The sequence below is a fragment of the Notechis scutatus genome, chromosome 2 (genome assembly GCF_049901735.1).
Source record: "Notechis scutatus isolate UNSWTSFEM ecotype Mainland chromosome 2, rNotScu1.2, whole genome shotgun sequence".
Classification (NCBI taxonomy): domain Eukaryota; kingdom Metazoa; phylum Chordata; class Lepidosauria; order Squamata; family Elapidae; genus Notechis; species Notechis scutatus.
Genome location: NC_142010.1, coordinates 217849657 through 217870301, shown reverse-complemented (window position 1 = coordinate 217870301; position 20645 = coordinate 217849657). Strand labels below are relative to the sequence as shown.

The window sequence follows — 20645 nt, the reverse complement described above, 5'->3', positions numbered from 1 at the left end:
ATAGAACTGCATGGGGGGTCCAAATAAAGTTATCTTCATCTGTAAAGTTACATCTGTAAAACTCTATAAGTTTCCCCCCCCCCACTGCTTCTTCCACTGTTTTCTTAATCAGAAAATAATGTTCAAAATTGGAATGATGGGATAATTGAACTAAGGACTGATAAGAGATATTTGATTGTAAGCACCCATTATTTATCATTTTTGAACAAACCAATAAATGGTTGTAGTCATTGACTGGGTTCAACATTTTTTTTTACTGTTATGGCATTTATATTTATCGTGTGTGTGTGTGTGTGTGTGTGTGTGTGTGTGTGCCACAGTGGTGCAGTGGTTACAATGCAGTATTGCAGGCTACTTCTGCTGCCTGCTGGCCGCCTACAGTTTGGCAGTTCAAATTTCACCGGGCTCAAGGTTGACTCAGCCTTCCATCCTCCCAAAGTCGGTAAAATGAAGAGCCAGATTGTTGGGGGCAATATGCTGACTCTGTAAACCAACTTAGAGAGTCTGTAAAGCACTGTGAAGTGGTATATAAGTCTAAATGCTATTTCTAAATGCTAAATGCTATTAAAAAAAGATTTAGAAGATTGTCAGTAGTCTTACTATCCAAAATTGGACAGAAAAAGGAAACAAAATCAAACAGGAACTATTTGCATTGTTGCGACCATGGACCAGAATGCAATTAAGTCCCCACTGACAGGGAATACAATGGCAGTCTTTAAGTATTTGAAGGGTTGTCATAAAGAAGGCCAAGATCTATTCTCTATGAATCCAGTAAGCAAGACCGGGAATAATGGATTGTAGTTAGGGGAGATTCTGCCTGAATGTTAAGCAAGAACGTGGAACAGAGCAGTTGACAATAGACAGTTCAAAGGAAGTAGCAAGGTCTTTTATAATGAATGTGTTCAAGTACAGGTCACATAGCAACCCACTGAGGATATCTTAATTTTCTTGAACATGGGGTGGATGACTTATTGCTTCCCTTCAGTTCTATGATGTATATTGGTGATCCCACTGGACAAATGAATAGGAATCAATTGGATTATATGTAATTCTATGAGTTATCTCCCTTGTTTATAGAATGAATGTTGCTAGCATTCATTTTTATATAAAAAAAGTTCACTATGGCCCATTATATTTCTTTTGCTGATCTTTTTTTGTGAAAAAAATGCAAAAATGGTAATTTGCAAATTATGGTGGTTTTTTTAAAAACTCAAAGCTTATGTTTAGCATCATTCTAAGAGAATTTATTTAACTTATTTCCTTTAATTATTTGGAGCTGCATATTTCATGTCCTCCAAATCTTGCTACAAATGTTCTGCTAGAGATGTTAGTTTTCAAAAATGCTATAGTGAATCACTGTCTTTTGGTATGGGTACAAGTTCTTAATTAACTTTTTTAAAAAAATAATGAAGCATAGTAAGGAAACATCATGAACAAATATATTTAACTAATCAGTTTCCACATATTTCTCAGATTGTTGACTTTCACACACATATTTGAGAATATATTTCATTTATTCACTTTTGAAAGACTGTCTAAAACGGCACTCAGCAGGAAATTATTTTTGTTCTATTTCTTCTCTTGAAAAGAGAAAAAAGACAACAGCTGATGATCTATGGAATTGATATTAGTTAGCAACAAGCTCTTAATTTAATCTATCTGATCCAGTAAGGACAATTTTAATTGTCAATGCTCAAATACAAAATAACAATCCTAGTTTTATATCAGCAGCTGCCAAAGGATGAGGAAACAAAGTTTGGTGGTGGAAGTCCATAAATGACATGTCTCTTGCATTCACATGAAAAGATACAAAAAATTTACTTTGTTATTTTATTTATGTAGGCTTATATATCATTTAAAGGGCCAATTAGCTGTAGTAGTTAAGGCATCAGACTAGAAATTGGGAGACCGTGAATTCTTTTCCAGTCTTAAGGACAAAGCCAATTGGAAATCCAAATTCCATATAAACCATAACTTTATTGCAGGAAGGAATCCAATCATGTCAGTTGTTAGAAATCTTTTGGAATGGGCAAGTTTTGTTGACTTCTAAATCCCTATGCAAAATTGGTGACTGTTATCTTAGGAAGAATGCTATTCCAAAGAAGGGGAGCAGACAGTGGTGTGCTGACACTGGCTTGCAGCAGCTTGTTAAATTTTCAGTTTGCCAGCTGGTTGACAGCTGAGGCTAGTCTCAGTGCCTAATGGGCCAATCAGTTGTTCTGTAGCTAGGTGGATGGCACAACCATGGCAATGGTGCTAGAATTGATTCTTAAACATTTAGGAGCATACTCCTCTTTCTTTTTCTTTCTGGGTCCTCTTTCTTTTTAGGAAGGTTATCCTCATTTCTTCTAATGTTGACACTTTCTCAGAGTAGGTATCTGAAGGTAGTCCTCCCTTCCATATCTTATTGAAAAGCAGGTTCTAGGTCATGTTGGGCTTTAAAAGTTTCAATCAACATTTTGAGTTGCACACATAATTCCATATTTAACTAGCACAGCTCTCTTTAGTAGTGTAATGTGAGCAAAACTAGATACCCATAACTAATTACACAACTGAATTATGGGGCAGTTGTTGCTTCTGGATAGTCTCCATGGTAAACCTCACATGGAATTTCAGTTCTCTGACTGAAAGATGATCAAGCCATGATTGAGAGGTCCATGGGCTTTCTGATCCATGAATAGTTCATAGTGTAACTGGCATATAAATTGGAGCTGCCTAAGGGATCTTTTGACAACAGCTGCCACCTGCTCCCACTTTATTTACCAGTTTGGCACAAGGAATTCCAACACCATTCCAAATTTTTTTTAAAAAGGATTATCACTGGCCTATGTTGACTTCTGAATCCATCTTTAGGGGACTGAACCAGCATTTCTTTATTATGCTTGCAATCATGGCATTTCTTCATGTATAAATTCTTTTTGTCCCAACCAAGGAATTATATTCTGGATATGCACCGTTTCTCTGTATTGAAACTGCCAGTAGCTCTTGACTTATGACCACCATTGGGACCAGAATTTTGGTTCCTAAGTGGAGTAGTAAAGTGAGATGTCATGTGACTACAAACCCGACAGCTCCTCCAGCTTTTGTATATTTAGCTGGTGAGCATTTTTCCCTCCTAAGCATTAAAAAAAAAGGGGGGGGGAACCCTCTGTTGGCTTTCTCATCAATTTATTTTGTGAATTTTGAGATCACTTATGAGCAGATATAGAACTAACATCCTCATAGCTCATTTTGCGTAGATTACTATTTTTAATTCATGTGTGCATTTTTGGTTTTAGAAAATTTAACAAAATACAGATTGAGATAAAATAGTAGCCCGAGTCTATTTGATTTATTTTTTTTTACAATTCTTTCAAAACCTGGTTGTGCCCTCTGAAGGGAAAAAAACATGTCTGAATTACTCAGGCAAAAATGGTCTTTTATTACTTTTAAAGGCAGCATGTTTTACCCTTCGTGATAACAGGAAGAAAGGAGGATCTGAAGAGGCAAGTTTCAGAGCCTTGTGAAGCACAAGGCACACATCTCAAAACAAGGTTAATGAGAGCTGGGTAGCTAAAAAGCAACTTCACTGCTTTATAAATGTATTTCCCTTTGAGTATTCAAACTTCAGTTGATAAGTGTAAAACAACCTGCTATCTCTCTTAATTTAAAAAGACAAGAGGGGCTAAAAGATGTATTGCAAAAGGTAGCATTTTCTTTCTGATCAGTAGGAATAACAAAATCATGGCTGATACTAAAAGTTTCCTGAATATTTTTAGACTTGAGCGCTAGCTTTATCAAGTAACCATATAGCATAATATTTTTCAGCTACCTAAACACTTTTTGTTAATGGCAATTATGTGAAAATAAACAACATAATAATGATACTGCAGTTGTCAATTGTCTTGTTTTGCTGTTATTACCGTGGTTCTCACAAAATAAGGCCGGGCCTAGCCGTCTTTCGGGGGTGCTTAATTCCCCCCCCCCTTGCATCCTTGGGTGGGCGGGCGGTGACGGCTTGGATGTTGACCTCGGCGTTGGTGGGGCACTTCGTATTGGGAGACCTTCCGCCACCATTGTTTTCCCTTCTCCCGTGCTGCCGCAGCGTTTAGAGCAATGCCATGGTGTTTGGTGCAGCCATGCGAGGCCAGCCAGGGCTCCTCCCTGCAACCAGAGCCCAGTGGAGACACACGGCTTCAGGCGCTCCTGTCGCCACCTTCCCTTCGCCTTCGAAGGCAAAGCCAATTCTTTTAAAAACGATGCCCTACTACTGGTACAACAAAGCCTCCCCTGCCCGAGAGGGCAGCCCAACCCCACGTGGGGAGGCAAATCTCCCGGGGCTGCAGCGCAGGATCGGCCCACTTTGGGAGATTCACCGCCCAGCCGCCATCCCTGCTTGGCACCAGGCAGAGCGTGAAGAGCTTTGCCTGGGGCGCCCAGCGCAGCTCACAGGCGGGCCCTCCTGCCTGGCGGCGGAGCTCTCACCAAGGCAGTGAGCCCCTCCCTGCCAGGCCCTCTGCTCATCCCATGGGGCTGTGCCAGAGTCGTGTGGGCTGGGCAGAGTCGGGAAAGTGAACTGCGGGCAGGGGAGGCTTTGTCGTACTGGTATTAGGGCATCGTTTTTAAAAGAATTGGCTTTGCCTTCGAAGGCGAAGGGAAGGTGGTGACAGGAGCGCCTGAAGCCGAGTGTTGCAGGGAGGAGCCCTGGCTGGCCGTGCGTGGCTGCGCCAAACACCATGGCGTTGCTCTAAATGCCACGGCAGCATGGGAGAAGGTAAAGGAACGGTAGTGGAAGGTCTCCCGATACAAAGTGCCCCACCAATGCCAAAGTCAACGCAGGCAGCACCATATCCGGGTATGCAACAAAAGTACTTCCTAACGGCACGTCCCCCTGCCATTCCCCTCCATTTCGCATGTTTAATATAGGCCTTAATTTGGGGGGAGGGGCTTAATTTGATTTTATGCCAAACACGGTATTTAATGTGTTATAAAACATCAATGTATGAAAACTAAACCAGATATATATAAAATAAAATATTGTTTTAAACTGCCTAAGGTTTTTAAACCTAATAATGAAAATTGAATCTCCTTAATTCACTTGTGCCTTGATCAAATTCTTCAATTAAAAAAGTGTGTCTTATAAGTGTAATTTTGCTACAGATTACCTTATCATTTTTCAGGATAGTAGAATGTATTGTATTTCTAATTAATTGTAGAGATTCAAACTATCACCTATAAGTTGGCATATGCAAATTTTATGTAAAACTATGCTTTATCTCCTTGCTATTGCTTGCCTACATATAAAATGTGTGTATTATCAATTCAGAACATGTTTCTTCAAATTATAGCTTATCACCCCATTATTCAAAGACAAGACCCAGATAACATAATCTAATTCAACATTTTACAGGAAAGCATCTGAAAAGTGTGTTCAAAAGCATTTGTATGCACATAATTAAAGTAAAATATTCTAAATTTTAAATTTCTAAATATTGCTCTTTTTCTCTTAACCTAACCAGGTTTTTTTTATCATAATTAACTTGTGATACTCTGGGATAACAATATTTATCCCTTAAACTGGGTCTCCTGAATTCCACATGTATCTCACATTCTTGAGTTTTAGGCTAATTGAAGAGATAACATGGTATTTCTACAGATTGGCAAGAATATGTATGTGGAATTTATTTAGTCTAATAAAATGCACTTTGAATTGTTTTCAGAATCTTTTTTAAAAAAGCACGCTCAATTAGTTTAGTTGTAGAATAAATGGATTTAGTAGGAAAAAATCCTTGCTTTTCTAGCTTGTATCAGAAATAATCCTGTTGAAATACTTAGTTCTATACTAGCCTGAAACCTTCATCTACATCACATAGAGCATGGTTACTCAATGTTACCAGGGCATGAATGTGGCAAGGCCTCTACTATTCAAATGTACAGCTCCATATATGTTTCCTTGAAAATAAACTTTACTTTATTCAGTGCAAAATATTCCAATAAAGTATTACAATCATAGTTGATACATTGGATAACAGTGCTTAAAAAGAGCCTGTTATTATCCAATGCATCTGTTGAACAGCACAAGAATGATACAGAATAGAATACAGAATAAGGGATTGGAAGGGATCTTGGAGATCTTTTAGTCCAACCCCCTGCTCAGAAAGGAAACCCCATACTAGGGTGGTCAAACTCCCAGCCAGTGAGCCAGATATGTCATGCACTGGCCATGCCCATGCCTGGTTTAGCAAAGGGAGGAAGTCCCGATACGTCATGTGATGCCACCGTGATGACATGAGCCCCATACCATTTCAGACAAACAGTTGTCCAATGTTTCCTTAAAAACGTTCAGTGTTGGAACATTCACAAGTTCTGAAGACAAACGGTTCCACGGATCAATTATTCTTACTGTCAGGAAAATTTCTCCTTAACTCTAGGTTGCTTTTTCCCTTGATCAGTTTCCATCCATTGCTTCTTGTCCTGCCTTCAGGTGCTTTGGAGAATAGGTTGACTCCCTCTTCTTTGTGGCAACCCCTTAGTTATTAAGGTTTTGGATCCAGTCAGTGCCTTGGATCCCTAACTAATTTTGTATCTCCATTATCAAGACTAAAGATGTCTTGTCTTAAGACATCAGTCATAATAGTTAATACTAAGCAAAAATCGATAAATAGCTTGAATCAAAATTTGAGAGCTGTTAGGGTTTGGGGATTAACCCCTAGATGAGTATTGCAGCAGTAGTCAAGCCAGGCAACCAAAGGAGAGCGGAAGGGCCCCAGAGTATACACACACTGAACACAAACACTGTTTGTAGTTTAAATAGTTTTTAATCCAGTTAGAGTTTAAGCATTGTCATTCAGTCCATTAAGTCATTCACAGTATTTCCATCCATTAAGACTCACTAGTATAGTCCAAGTTAAGAGTCCTTGCAATATCTTTATCAGCCGATAAAGATATCTTCCTCCTCCTCCGGTTTCACTCTCCAGAGAAACAAACGCTGGATATTCAGTAGAATTACGCAGTAAATCAGCAAACAGTAGCAAACAATAACAGTTCAGTCACAGGCACTCACTGTCAGTAATCACAGTTAGTCGCAGCAGCACACAGTTACAGTTACAGACAGTTACAGCAGAACACAGTTACAGCCAGTAAGCTTTCCAGCTTCTAATGCTTCCTTATATTGTAACTTCTAACCGCACCCTTAATCGGCTAATTGCTTGCTGCATTGTGCTTAAAGTGATAAGCACTTAAACCATGATATCTAAGTTTTTTATATTTATTCACCCAAACCATATTTGGTATCTATATGTTGAGTTGATTAACAGTGCTCTTGGGCATAAATGCCAGCTACTATTTTGATTTCTGTTATAAATTGCCCAGATTTTGGATCTATCCTTTTTGAGAGAAGATGATTCATTCATTGTGCAAATGATTATTTGTCACTGGATCACACATGATTACTGTTTAATCACACATAATTACTGTTTAATCCTAAAATTCCCTTGATAGCTTTCAGAAATCATCTCTATCTAAACTAGCTCAAAATTTTTCTAAGGATAAATAGGTAGAAGATAAACTATAATACTCTGTGCACATTGGCAGGAATACAAGAAGAAAGTTATATCATCTCTCCATATATTTGTCTCTTTCTTATTGAATTTTTCTTTATATTACATCCATCTTTTATCCAGGTATTTGTCTTTATTGAATTTTCCTTTGGCTCTGTATCCATATTTCATTGACAAATTTAGTATGTGAGTCAGTACCGTTTCAGTCAGAGGGGAACTAAATAGACGTTTATTTGTCACTAAGCACTGTGGCATTAATTTTTTTGTCTCATGCTCAAATATTGGATTTCTATTATACATAGCTATACTTAAAGCAAGGCAAATGTCTATCTCTGAATTAAATTTGCTTTCTAACAATGGCATCTGCTTCAAAACTTCTTTCCCTGCTTTCTCAGCTAGGTGCATTTATCTAGCAAGACTGGAGGCTGCAGACCTGCTGACATAATTAGTTTGTCTGCTTATTATAAATGGATTTATAGCATAAATGCTTTTCTCTATGTCCTTAGTTTACAAAGACGAAATAGTATATATGAATGTAGAAAAAATTCATATTTCCATGCAACTGATCAGTCCTGGCAAGAATATATTCTGTTGCAGTGAATAGTATATACCAGGGATGTCAAACTCAAGGCCTGCGGGCTGGATGTGGCCTGCAGGGTGCTTAGATCTGGCCACCCTGGAAACAGTGTAGGATGCAGGGTGCCTTTGCCAACAAAAATGGAGCTTGGGAAGGCCACGTGCAGCCCTCCTGAGCTCCGTTTTCACTGGCAGAGGGTTGCAAGAGGCCATCGCAGCCAGAAACAGAGCCCAGAAGCCCATTTTCACTGGCAGAGTGCTTGGGCCTCCACAGGTGCCCCTGACACAAGTGACGTTGAGCTGGACACCCTATTCCTGGCCATGCCCTCTGGCCCCCAAAGACAAACACAACCATGATGCGGCCCTCAATGAAATTGAGTTTGATACCCCTAGTCTATACAAATCTTTTACTCTCTGAATAACCAGAACACCTCAGTAAAAATAATTACCTTTTTCTTAACAATTAATAAATCAATTTATATCTGCCATTTTGAGATTATCATAAGTTTATCACAATTAATTGTCACTTAAATATATGTAATTAGAAGAAAGATGCTGGAATATTAATTTACTTTGCCTCCCAATTTCCCCTAAGATGGACTTTGTATGCAAATATCAGTAATATACACATGTCATAAACAACATACAAAATGTTTAGAAAAATGAGAGTCCCAAAACATCATATTGCCTTCATGTGAAACAGGCAAGGAGGCTACAGTACACAAAATGGGACTAAAATTAAATATAAAGAAGCCTAAACTAATGATAGCAGGTACAACAATTAGCCTCAGAACTGACAATGTTTTTGAGGATCAGCTGTCAACGGTAAAGGAACAAGCAGTCAAGAAATATATTACAGTAGAGCAGTCAACTGACCAGGCTTAGTTTATCCTATTTCAGGCTAACTATGGGAAGACCTGGTTATCTTGAGGTTAATGCTGGAAAAGTGAAAGGAAAGAAAAGAAGAGGATGACCAGCAGCAAGATGAATTGATTCAATTGCAGTGGTGATGAATGCCATTTCAGACTGTTGGATGGTCTGAAAGACCAAATTAAAGGAAATTTGTTGAGGTAATCTATGTAGTTGCTAAGAGTTGACACTGATTTGATGGCACATAATCAATTGACTTTTTTTGGCTAAAGACTACATTACAGAATTCAAAGAAGTAAAAAATCCAAAGACTGTGTTAGTCTGTCCATCTCTGCACAGACCAGTATTTTTTATTATTATTTCACTTTCAGCAGGGATATTGTTAGATCTGAGGTGGATCGGGTCGAAGGAGACACGAGACCATTCTAGTGAGTTCAGCTCTTTATTTAGAATCGGAATAGTCTGGGAGAATGCCAGCCGCGGCAGCCCTTCATATAGGGCTGGCTCGCGGCTCAGCGGCCAATGGCAGCTCTTTGAATCTCCCGCGATCGGCACAGCCAATCGCGGTAGATTCTTAGCGCTCCAATCACGGCCGAGGTTTCGACCAATCAGGTCGCTGTCCGTCTGGACCAATCAGTTGCGAGGGTTTGGAGTATGTTAATACAGCACACCCCTCCCCTCTTGGTTTCATCTGTCGGTGCGTCGTGACGTAGTCGTGCAGGTAGGCGGGGCTTCGTACCCGTCTAGTTGACCTGCGCAGCTCAGTTCTCGTTTGGTTGTCGACCGGTTCGGAGGCCTTCTCTGTCGCTCTGGTTCCCAGGGATGGAACTACCTGGAAGGTCGGGCTGGGCCTTTCTTGGTAGCTCCCTCCCGGTCTACCCGGGCTGGTTGAGCTGCCGTCTCTGTTGTTTCCGCTGGATCTTTCCGGGCTGGTTGCACTGGCCTGGCTGCTCCTTCCCGGTGACGATTCTGGGGTTGCCTGTTCGGTTGGTCCCGCGTTTACTGGTGAGTAGGACCGGTTTATTTGCGGGTTATTTGTTCCGGGTGGGGGTTGTTCGGCTTGTGCTAGGGGGGGTCCCTCTTTCTTTAGCCCTTTTCGTCCCCCCCCACCTTCTAGTTTCTTGTTCGGGTGTATGGTTGTTAGCTATTCTGGACCTTAGTTGGTTAATGTGCCGTTTCCAGTTTTTCCCGTCGCTTGTTTCTAGTCGGTATGATACGGGGCCGGTTATTTGGGTGATCGTTGCTGGTATCCAGAGTGGTTCCCCCGACAGGTTTTTTGCGTATACGGCATCACCTATGTTGAATTTTCTTTGCTTGCTGGAGGAGCCTGGGGGTTTGTCGGGTGTATGTGGGGTGCATTCTATCTAGTGTTGATTGTAGTTTTCTGCCCATCATTAGTTCTGCCGGGCTTCTATTTGTGGTTGCGCTAGGTGTAATATGTTGGATGAGGAGCATTTTATTGATTTTATCTTGGATGTTGGTTGTTTCTATTTTCTGTATGGCTTTTTTTGTGTATTGGACCATGCGTTCCGCTCGTCCGTTCGCCGCCGGATTTGCCGGCGCGGTTAATGCATGGCGTATGCCCTGGCCTGCCAGAAATTGTTCAAACGCTAGTGCGGTGAACTGGGGCCCGTTGTCAGACACTATTATATCTGGCAGGCCGTGTGTGGCAAAGAGTTTGTCCAGTTTCCTTATTACCGCCTCCGTTGTGGTTGATTTCATGGTGCTTACCTCCAGCCAGTTGGAGTAAGCATCTACTGTGATGAGGTACATGTGCCCCTTGGTTGGCCCCGCGGAGTCTATGTGAATCTGAGACCACGGTCCTCTTGGTGTTTCCCATTCATGTATTGGGGCGGCGGGAGGACTGGGTCTGGACTCTTGGCATTGTTTGCATTTGGCTACCCAGGTTTCGATCTGTTTGTCCATGCCTGGCCACCATGCATAGCTTCTGGCCAGGCTTTTCATCTTAACCATCCCTGGGTGCCCCTCATGCAGCATCCCCAGTACCCTTTCTTGCAATGTTTCCGGGATTACCACTCTGTCTCCCCAAAGTATACAGCCCTTTTCGGTAAAGAGTTCAGTTTGTCTGTTTCGGAAGGGTCTGAATAGTTCGTCCCCTGTCCCCTTCCGGCCATCCTTTTCCAACCCAGCTTAGGACTCGCGCCAGCCGCTTGTCTTTATTTGTTTCTCTGGCAATGTCTGGCGCGGTCACTAGTGGGTTGGGTATTGTCTCTATTTGAAATACCTCTGTCGTGGGTGCCGGGTCGTCTTCTAGATCGGGCAAGGGTGAGCGGCTCAGGGCGTCTGCGTGGGTGATGTCCTTCCCGGGTCGGTGAATCAGCTGGTAGTTGTATGCTGACAGGAACCCAGACCACCTTGTCATTCTTGGTGATAGAATGTTCGGTGTGGCCTTATTTCCTGCCAGGATCCCTAGCAGCGGCTTGTGGTCCGTGGTGATTGTAAAAGTCCTACCGTAAAGGTATTCGTGGAATTTATTGACGCCAGCGACGACTGCTAGGGCCTCTTTGTCGAGCTGGCTGTAGTTCCGCTCCGGCTTTGAAAGTGTCCTTGATGAGAAGGCGATGGGTGCTTCCCTCCCATCTGGTAGTTGGTGGCTGAGGATGGCGCTGATCCCAAAAGGCGATGCGTCGCACGTCACCGTTAATGGCAGAGTCTCGCTGTACTGGATTAGTACCGCGTCAGATGTTAGCAGTTTCTTTGTGTTGTTGAAAGCGCTCTCTTCCCATGCTCCCCAGGTCCAGGTGGCTGTTTTATCTAACAGCCTATGCAACGGTTCCGCCACGGTCGCCTTTTTGAGGTAGGAAGACATTGTAAAGTTTAACAGTCCCAAGAAAGCCTGCAGTTCCATTTTGTTTTTGGGTCGTGGCGCTTCCCTTATGGCTCTCAGTTTCTTCTCTGTGGGGTGGATCCCTTGTTTGTCTAGGAGGTACCCTAGAATTCGACCCTCTCAGCCCTTAGCTGGCACTTCCCTTTCTTGACTTTGAGCCCCGAGTCTCTGAATTTCTTCAGTACCTCCCTCAACCGGGCTTCTAGTTGCTTTTCGTTTCTCGCGGCCACTAAGACGTCGTCAAAATAGGGCACCACCCCCTCTATGCCCTGGAGGAGTCTTTCCATGAGGCTTTGGAAAACCCCGGGTGCCACGCTGACTCCAAACTGAAGCCGGTTGCAACGGAAAGCCCCCCGGTGCGTTACGATGGTTTGGGCTTCGGCGGTTTCGGCGTCGACCGGCAGTTGCTGGTAGGCTTGCGCCAGGTCGAGTTTTGCAAAGATCCGGCCTCGCCCCAGCGAGTGCAGAAGGTGCTGCACTACTGGGACGGGGTATGCGCTTTGCTGGAGCGCGTGGTTTAGGGTGGCCTTATAGTCCCCACAAATTCTCACGGACCCATCTGGCTTGATGGGGGTGACTATGGGGGTCTCCCACCTGGCATGATCGATTGGCTCCAGTACCCCTTGCGAGATGAGCTTATCTAGCTGCTCATCGATCTTGGGCTTGAGTGCAAATGGCACTCGTCTGGGTTTAAGGCGGATTGGTGCGATGCCCGGGTCTATGTTAAAAGAGATAGGGGACCCCCGGTACTTGCCTAGGCTGTCGTCGAAAACTTCCCGGAAGTCCTCCACGAGCGCCGCTTCCCAGTCCGACTCTGCGGTGCGGTGGATTCCGATTACTTCAATGCCTAGGGGTGCGAACCACTGTAATCCCAACAGGCTCGGCCGATCCCGGTCGACGATGGTCAGGGGTAGTACTTTGGTGTGGTTCTTGAAGGTGACTTTAAAATGGCCTCTGCCAACTACAGGGATGCGGTTTCCCTGGTAGTCTTTGAGGGTTAGTGTTTGGTCTTCTAATTCTTTGCGGCGGATGGAGGGAACCAGGCGCTTGATGGTGTGCCATGAGACCATGGAGAGGGAGGACCCAGAGTCCACCTCCATGTCGCATGGCTGGTCTTCTATACCCACCGTCATGTATACCTTTCTGGCGTCTCTTGTGGAGGAATGGCCAACGATGACGGTCTGGTGTGTTTCCTCCCTTTGCCTTGCCTCGTTGAGCCGCCTGTTCCAACCCTCTTGGCTCCAGCGGCTCTCCGTCTGGCGGTCTCGGTATCTGGTGGGGTGTTCTCTTGCCTGCGAGGGCTGCCATTTCGCCGCCGCGGGCTGTAGTGTTTTTATTTCTGCATACCTTGGCGATGTGCCCCGTTTCTCGCACTGTCGGCAAACGGCATCGAGGAACCGGCAGTCCGAACGGGGTGATCGCCTCCGCAGCCGGCGCACTGGAACCTTGACTTACGACCTTGGGGTTCCCGTTGCCCTCGTGCTGCTTGCAAACGGTGGATTTCCTCCTCCTCGTCCTCGGTTCCTGAGAAGGAGTCAATGTCACCATGGTGCGTGGTTGCGTCCCGGTGGTCGATCTCGGGTCGCTTTTCGGGGTTTGGTGTCGTCTCGCCGGTCGCTGCTCGTGGCGTGATGCTCGATTGCCACATCCGAGCCACTGATTTCTTGGCTGCTTCAGCCGCGGCTACCTCTGTGAGCGCATCGGCGAGTGAGATGTCGCCCTTCGCCATGATGCGGCTCTGGAGAATGGGGTCTCGGAGTCCCAGGACGACGCGGTCTCGCAGGGCCTCGTCCAGGTCGGCGAACTCGCACAGGCCGCCCAAATCTCGTAGTGCCGCTATGAAGTCGCCAAGCCCCTCACCCTCGCACTGGTCCCGCCTGTAGAATTCGTGCCGCCGGATGAGGATGGGCACGACGGGGGCGTAGTGGCTTCGTAGCAGGGGCTCAAGGTCACCCCACTCCATGGTCTTGACGTCCTCCGGCTTGGCCAAGGCTTTGGCCATCTTCAACACTGCTGGCTCGCAGTGTGCGAGGAATACGGCCCATTTCTTGTGACCGTTGGCATCTTTAAGATTGCTACACTCGAGGAACATCTGGAACCTATCGGTATAGGATTCCCAGTCCTCGGTAGCGGGATTGAAGGGTGTGGGTGGCGAGTTGATGCCGGCCATTCTGCTTGCTGCTGTGTGCCGCCTCGCCACGTGCTGGGTGGTCTCTTTGTCTCACGATCCCAACTTCGTCGCCAGTGTTAGATCTGAGGTGGATCGGGTCGAAGGAGACACGAGACCATTCTAGTGAGTTCAGCTCTTTATTTAGAATCGGAATAGTCTGGGAGAATGCCAGCCGCAGCAGCCCTTCATATAGGGCTGGCTCGTGGCTCGGCGGCCAATGGCAGCGCTTTGAATCTCCCACGATCGGCACAGCCAATCGCGGTAGATTCTTAGCGCTCCAATCACGGCCGGGGTTTCGACCAATCAGGTCGCTGTCCGTCTGGACCAATCAGTTGCGAGGGTTTGGAGTATGCTAATACAGCACAGATATTTCCACTTTTCCAGTTTTGGGCATAAACCAATCTTGCAGCAGTTATAATATACAACATTAAATATATCATTCCTTTCCTATATTTTTCTTCTATTATTCCTAATAGAAACACTTTGGCCAAGCATTTCTTCCAGCCATACTTTTATCTGCCACCAATATTCTTTTGCTTTTGTACATGACCACCATGTGATAATAAGTATTACATTTCCAGCATTGGAGTTTTATAGCCAGATTTGAATATAAAGATATTTAAGGGAAGCTTACCTGAATAGCTTTTGATTTGGCTGTATATAAAGGAACCAACTTGGAGCCATTAACTTAATTGAGGTGAAAAGCCCCCCCCCAACAAATTTTATTTATTTATTTGTTTGTTTGTTTGTTTATTTATTTGATTTGTCAATCGCTTACAAGATAATAGGTATAAGTATAAACATAGTTATGAATACATGAAATGGATACATATAAGAAAAATAAAAAGAAATAGGACAGGGACAATAGGCACGTTGGTGTGCTTATGCACGCCCCCTACAGACCTCTTAGGAAAGGGGTAAGGTCAATAGTAGACAGTCTAAGGTTAAAGTTTTTGGGGTTTGGGGAAGAAGCCACAGAGTCAGGTAGAGTATTCCAGACATTGACCACTCTGTTGCTGAAGTCTTATTTCCTGCAATCAAGTTTGGTGCGGTTAACTTTGAGTTTGTATCTATTGTGTGCTCTTGTATTGTTATGGTTGAAGCTGAAGTATTCATTGACAGGTAGGACATTGCAATGTATAATTTTATATACTATGTTTAGATCAGACTGAAGGCGGCGTAGTTCTAGGTTTTCTAGGTCTAGAATTTCAAGTCTGGTGGCATAAGATATTCTGCAATGAGTAGAAGAGTGGAGAACTCTTCTTGTGAAATATTTCTGGACTTTCTCAACTGTGTTAATATCAGATACATAATGTGGGTTCCAGACTGATGAGCTGTATTCAAGTATTGGTCTAGCAAATGTTTTATATGCTCTAGTTAGTAGTGTGATATTACCAGAGAAAAAGCTACGTAAGATTAGGTTAACAACTCTTAACGCCTTTTTGGCTATGTAGTTACAGTGGGCTGTAGCACTTAGACCATTAGAGATGAGTACTCCATGAGTACTCCAAGGTCCTTGACAGAGTTTGGATTATCAACAAGGTCTTGACTCTTCAGCCTGTATTTTATTTTCTGATTTTTTTTGCCAATATGTAAGACAGTGTATTTATTTGTTGAGATTTGAAGTTGCCATTTGTTTGACCATTCTGATACCTAGTTGAGGTCTTTTTGAAGGGTAGCAGTATTTTCTGTGGTGTTGAATAGCTTTACATCATCAGCGAAGAGAACGCAGTTGCTCTTAATATGATCACAGAGGTCCTTTATGTAGAGTATGAAGAGGGTAGGTCCTAGAACACTGCCTTAGGGGACACCACTGTTGACATGTACAGAATTTGATAGGACGCTCCCAATTTAGACCCTTTGTTGTCTGTTTGACAGGAATGCTTCTATCCAGTTATGCAGGTGTCCATAAGATTTTAGTTTTAGGAGTAGTTTGTTGTACCACTGAATCAAAGGCTTTACAGAAATCTATGTAGATTGTGTCTGTTGCTTTGTTCTGATCGAGTTGTGTAGTCCATATGTTTTTGCAGTGTAAGTGTTGTAGATCATAATGTCAACTGTTGTAATGGATGAAAGAAAATGACAGAACAAATAACAAAGAAACATTAGAAGTACAGAACTGGGATGTACCAAATATCCCTACCTAGGACACTGCACTTCTACGTCAGAATCATATTTGTGAGGACTGAGGTAAGAACCAGCAATTCTTAGGCCAGAGATGGCCATTAAGCAACCACTTGGTTTCAAGACCACAAAACTCTATGCCAAGTATCTATTAATTTGAAGGATGGAAAGAAAGAAACTGTAAAATTAAATGCCTAGTACTATAAACTTCTTTTTAGGTTTCTACTAACAGTGGGCTATCATCTGTATGGCTCGATTCCTATCTGCAGTAAAGATTCTATCTAGCCAAGCTGTGTCTTGAGTCTTTTCAGCCAAGAATATTAAGCTAAGCTGTATAGTACCAGGAATATGTGACCTGCCTCTGAGCCCAGTTCAAGAAAGCTGACAAGGATGAATCTCCTGATAGCCCTATCATTTCAGGAACATTTGGAAATTTCTAGAAATAAATAATCTGAAATAGAAGCCTAATGTCATTGTAGGTGGTGGTGTTGTGGCTTGAAACAAATTATACTTCATCCGGAAACCAAAGAGCTTCAGTTTTAGAGATTATCTTCCAGAAACCACTGAACTGATCCAGAAATGACATAGTCCAAAGGAGGTTCAGGGTGGTCCATACAAGGAATGGAATGTTCTGGAGTTCTTCAGAATGTTGTATTCTGGAACTGGTGAATTATGCACATGCTTACATTGAGCTGTCTACTCTTTTGTTAAGTAACATTTTCATGTTTGCTTAACAATGGCCTGGGTTCACATAACAAGTTTTTTTTTTCCTTTTTGCATGTCATTTTGTCTTCAATATATCACAAACCTCTATAATATACAGCACTTCTTTGGTTTAATTTTAGTCTTTACTCCTTATTCAAAAACATGTTTCATCATCTTGTGATTTCTGTTTCAACCATTCATTTCATTTCAACAAAATGAGGAACTTAATGAGTAGACCCCATAGTAATTTTTACTACTAGTTTTATCTTACCCAGGTTAATTTTCCCTCCTTATTTGAGTACATACAGCATTGTCCTTTCCAAATATTCCACTTATAATCTCCCCACCCCCAAGAAATTCAAACTTCTACTATTCTAGTGGGGGAAATGCAATCTTTCATTCTACCAGAAAAAAACAACAATCCTGGCTAAGGTCTACTATGCCTTTTCAAGATGCATGTACCCACCACATTTGGGGGGGAGTATTGTTAAGGAAATCAAGGGAAGACATATGAGGTCACTGTAGAATTTACTTCCTTCAGGATAGATTCACTGTTTCATCAAAGATAATTTTTTGAAACTCCTTTAAAGTTGCCTTAGAATTCCTCATCATCTGATTCATAAATCTATTGAACCTTGCATGAGGTTTTTCCATCACTTTTCATTTTGCACATAGAAGTACTCCATGTATTAATTGGTCTTTGATTTTTGCACAGAGAGGAAGAAAATCCTTCAAGCTTCCACTTAGCTGTGGCTTTTGTCTCAGCCAACCTTCTAATGCATACCTTATGGTCATTTTTCAGACATCATACCAAATCTTAATGGCTGATGTACAAGGCCATTTATTTTCTTCCAAAAAATATTTAGTTAACAGTTTCAGATCAAAAGTCATCCTGAAAAGTGGTTCTGATAATCTTAAGGCGTATGTCCATGAGTGTTCATCAGACAACAAGACTTTGAAACTCAATTTCTTTCTCCCCCCAGTAAGCTTCATTTTCTAGCCTTTTGCATCATTTTTTTTAAATAACAAAACACTAGTGGCAGGTTTCTCATGACATGTCCAGAAATCTAAAATTTGTTTGGGGCTGTCCTGGTATTAATCTAATTTTTTTTCCTGCTGAGGTAGAATATGCAGATAAGTTCATTGGAAGGTAAGGAAAACTTTTCAATCCTTTGTCTGTCCTCATGAGTGTTTTTAACTACGAAACTGATGACTTTCTAATCAAGCATGGATCGAGCATATAATATCTTAATTAGAAATTACAAAAAACATGAGAGTTTTAATCAATTTACATTCAAAATTTTAATTTCAGTTCAAAAGATTAGGAATGCGATGCTGAAGTTTATCTTAGTTTGATCTGCACAACTTATATTTGTAAAGAACTTCGTTGCTTTTGTAGCTCAACTTCAGGAAGAAATTGTCTAGATAGCTTCCCTAACAAAAACAGAGAGACTCTCTCCTGAACATTCTCTACCTAACAGTAATCGCCTGTGCAGCACTGAATCAAATAAACTGATCTTCAGAAACAGAAATTTTAGCAGACCAGGCAATTTTCCCCCCACTTTTTAAGCTGATACATCTGGCAAGAGTTTCAGGAACATAATCTATTCTACCTTTCTCCAATCTAATATCTTCTAGGAGTGGTGAGCCTAAAAACAAAGGCCAAGGAGAATTAATTTTTTTGTATCTTTCTAATCCATACAATCAATAATTTCTACACCCTTAATTTCACACCATTTCTACTTTCCAATCCTTCACAAATGGGTTTGAGGATATTCTTTGGTGGTCTGTTGGCCTTGGAATGCTGATTGACAGGAAAAATCCATGAAATAATTCATTCTGATTATCTGACCAGCAGAAGAGTTCAGAGGATCCTTAGCTGTCCCTGTTTATAGACTAGCAAAATTCTCTGTCTCCCAAAGGTGCTTTTCAAAAGGCAACTGGACTTTCTTGATTTCTTTCTTTGAAAGTGTTTTGCTTCTCATACAAGAAGAAGCTTCTTGTATGAGAAGCAAAATGTTTTCAAGAAAAAAACCCAAAAAAGTCCAGTTGCCTTTTGAAAAGCACCTTTGGGACTACCATGACCTGGATGATTGAGAATCACCACAGACCTCCCTGTGTCTCCATTCACAAGAGAATGAAAAGAGGCTACTAGCTTTTTTCTCCACTTTTTCAGTATACATTCAGTATACCTTCTATGTATTTGAGCAGTTGCTATGCAGCAAAGAGTGCTTTCTTTCCTTTTGCTTTAAGCTCCCCTAGTTGAAATACCAGAAAGATAGCATGGTGACATTTTTTATAATCAACCACTTTTCACAATCACTCAACCCTTGGTTGTTGGTTGCATCACAGAGCCTTTAAATTCTATTTATCTTTGAGAAAGAGTAATGGCTAGTTTCAGCTTGGTGACAGAGTAAGGCAAGAATTTGATGTCTGCTGCTTGTGATAATATCAAACCAGGCAGTTTTTAAAAGCAAAACAAAACTTGATGTTGTGAACCTGATTAGAAACTGCTAGAATGGTTCACATCAAATTTTGCTCATCAACACTACTTATAAATGTATCATTGACTTGAATTTGAAAGGGTGGTCTGTGCTCTCACTGGAAAGCATTTCCTTCCAACTCCTAGTTAGCATGCTGGCATGTTTAGCTAAAGGAGCCCAAATACAGAGCTGGCACACAAAAAACATTAGGCTTTGGAAGGCCATGACAATTTATAAGGACATAAGGAAATTATAAAGACTTCCTAGCAATTTATTTTGTGATGATGATGATGATGATTAATTAATTACACATGAAACTCAGTCAACTGTACATTTAAAAATATATTACAAATATCATTGACTGGCTCTGATGTTTGATACGGATTGCTGCCAGCATCCTAGGTATCAACCAAGTATCTTCTTAAAGTATGTTGTTCTGAGTAGCTCAGTCTTTTGCAGCTCCGCTGGCGCTACAGCAGAAAGCTGCAACTTCTTGATGTATTTTGCAAAATTCTTGGACGTGCTCCAATGACAATGGCTATCACCGTTACATGTTTCATCCATAATTGCGTAGTTTCGATGGCCAGGTCGCGATATTTCATGATTTTTTCCAGTTCTTTTTCTTCGACTCTGGCGTTATTATTATTGTTGTTGTTGTTGTTTTAAGGGAGGACAAATGTTTAAAGTATGGATCTGAGAGAAAGGTACTTAGGCACTTAGCTTGACAAACAAGCTTTGATTGCTATCAATTTTCTGCACTCAGCTATTGACCCAAAAACACAGATGTTGATTGGCTTGAAACGATCAACTAGACATTCTGTGTGAATTTTAAATGTGCAAACATGTAAATACACTCAGCTCATATCATCGTAATGCTCCAATAAATCATAAATAGTTAGAACTGACTGATGTATTTTCAGATGTATTTTAAATTGACATCAGAAAGTTCAGGGATGGAGAGATTCAACTCTTCTGCATCAGAGTTCATACTAAGAACATCATTAATTCTCTACCTTCCACCCTGAATTTACTAGCTAACAACAGAAGTATAGGTAGTCCTTGACTTACAACTGCTCATTTAGTGACTGTAGCTATAACAGCACTGAAAAAGTGACTTATGTCAGTTATTCACACTTATTCACACTTCACACACCATTGCAGTATCCCCATGGTCATGTGATCAAAATTCAAATGTTTGACAACTGACTCATATTTATGACGGTTGCAGTGTCCCGGGGTCATGTGATCATCTTTTACAACCTTCTGATAAACAAAGCGAATGGGGAAGCCAGATTCACTTAACAACCAGGTTACTAACTTAACAACTGCAG

General features: G+C 42.0%; 1 protein-coding gene across 2 annotated transcripts in view; it reads left to right on the top strand.

The window, feature by feature from the left end:
• KCNN2 (potassium calcium-activated channel subfamily N member 2) overlaps positions 1-20645 on the top strand; it is a 72280-nt gene that overhangs the window by 14216 nt on the left and 37419 nt on the right. The window lies entirely within an intron of this gene.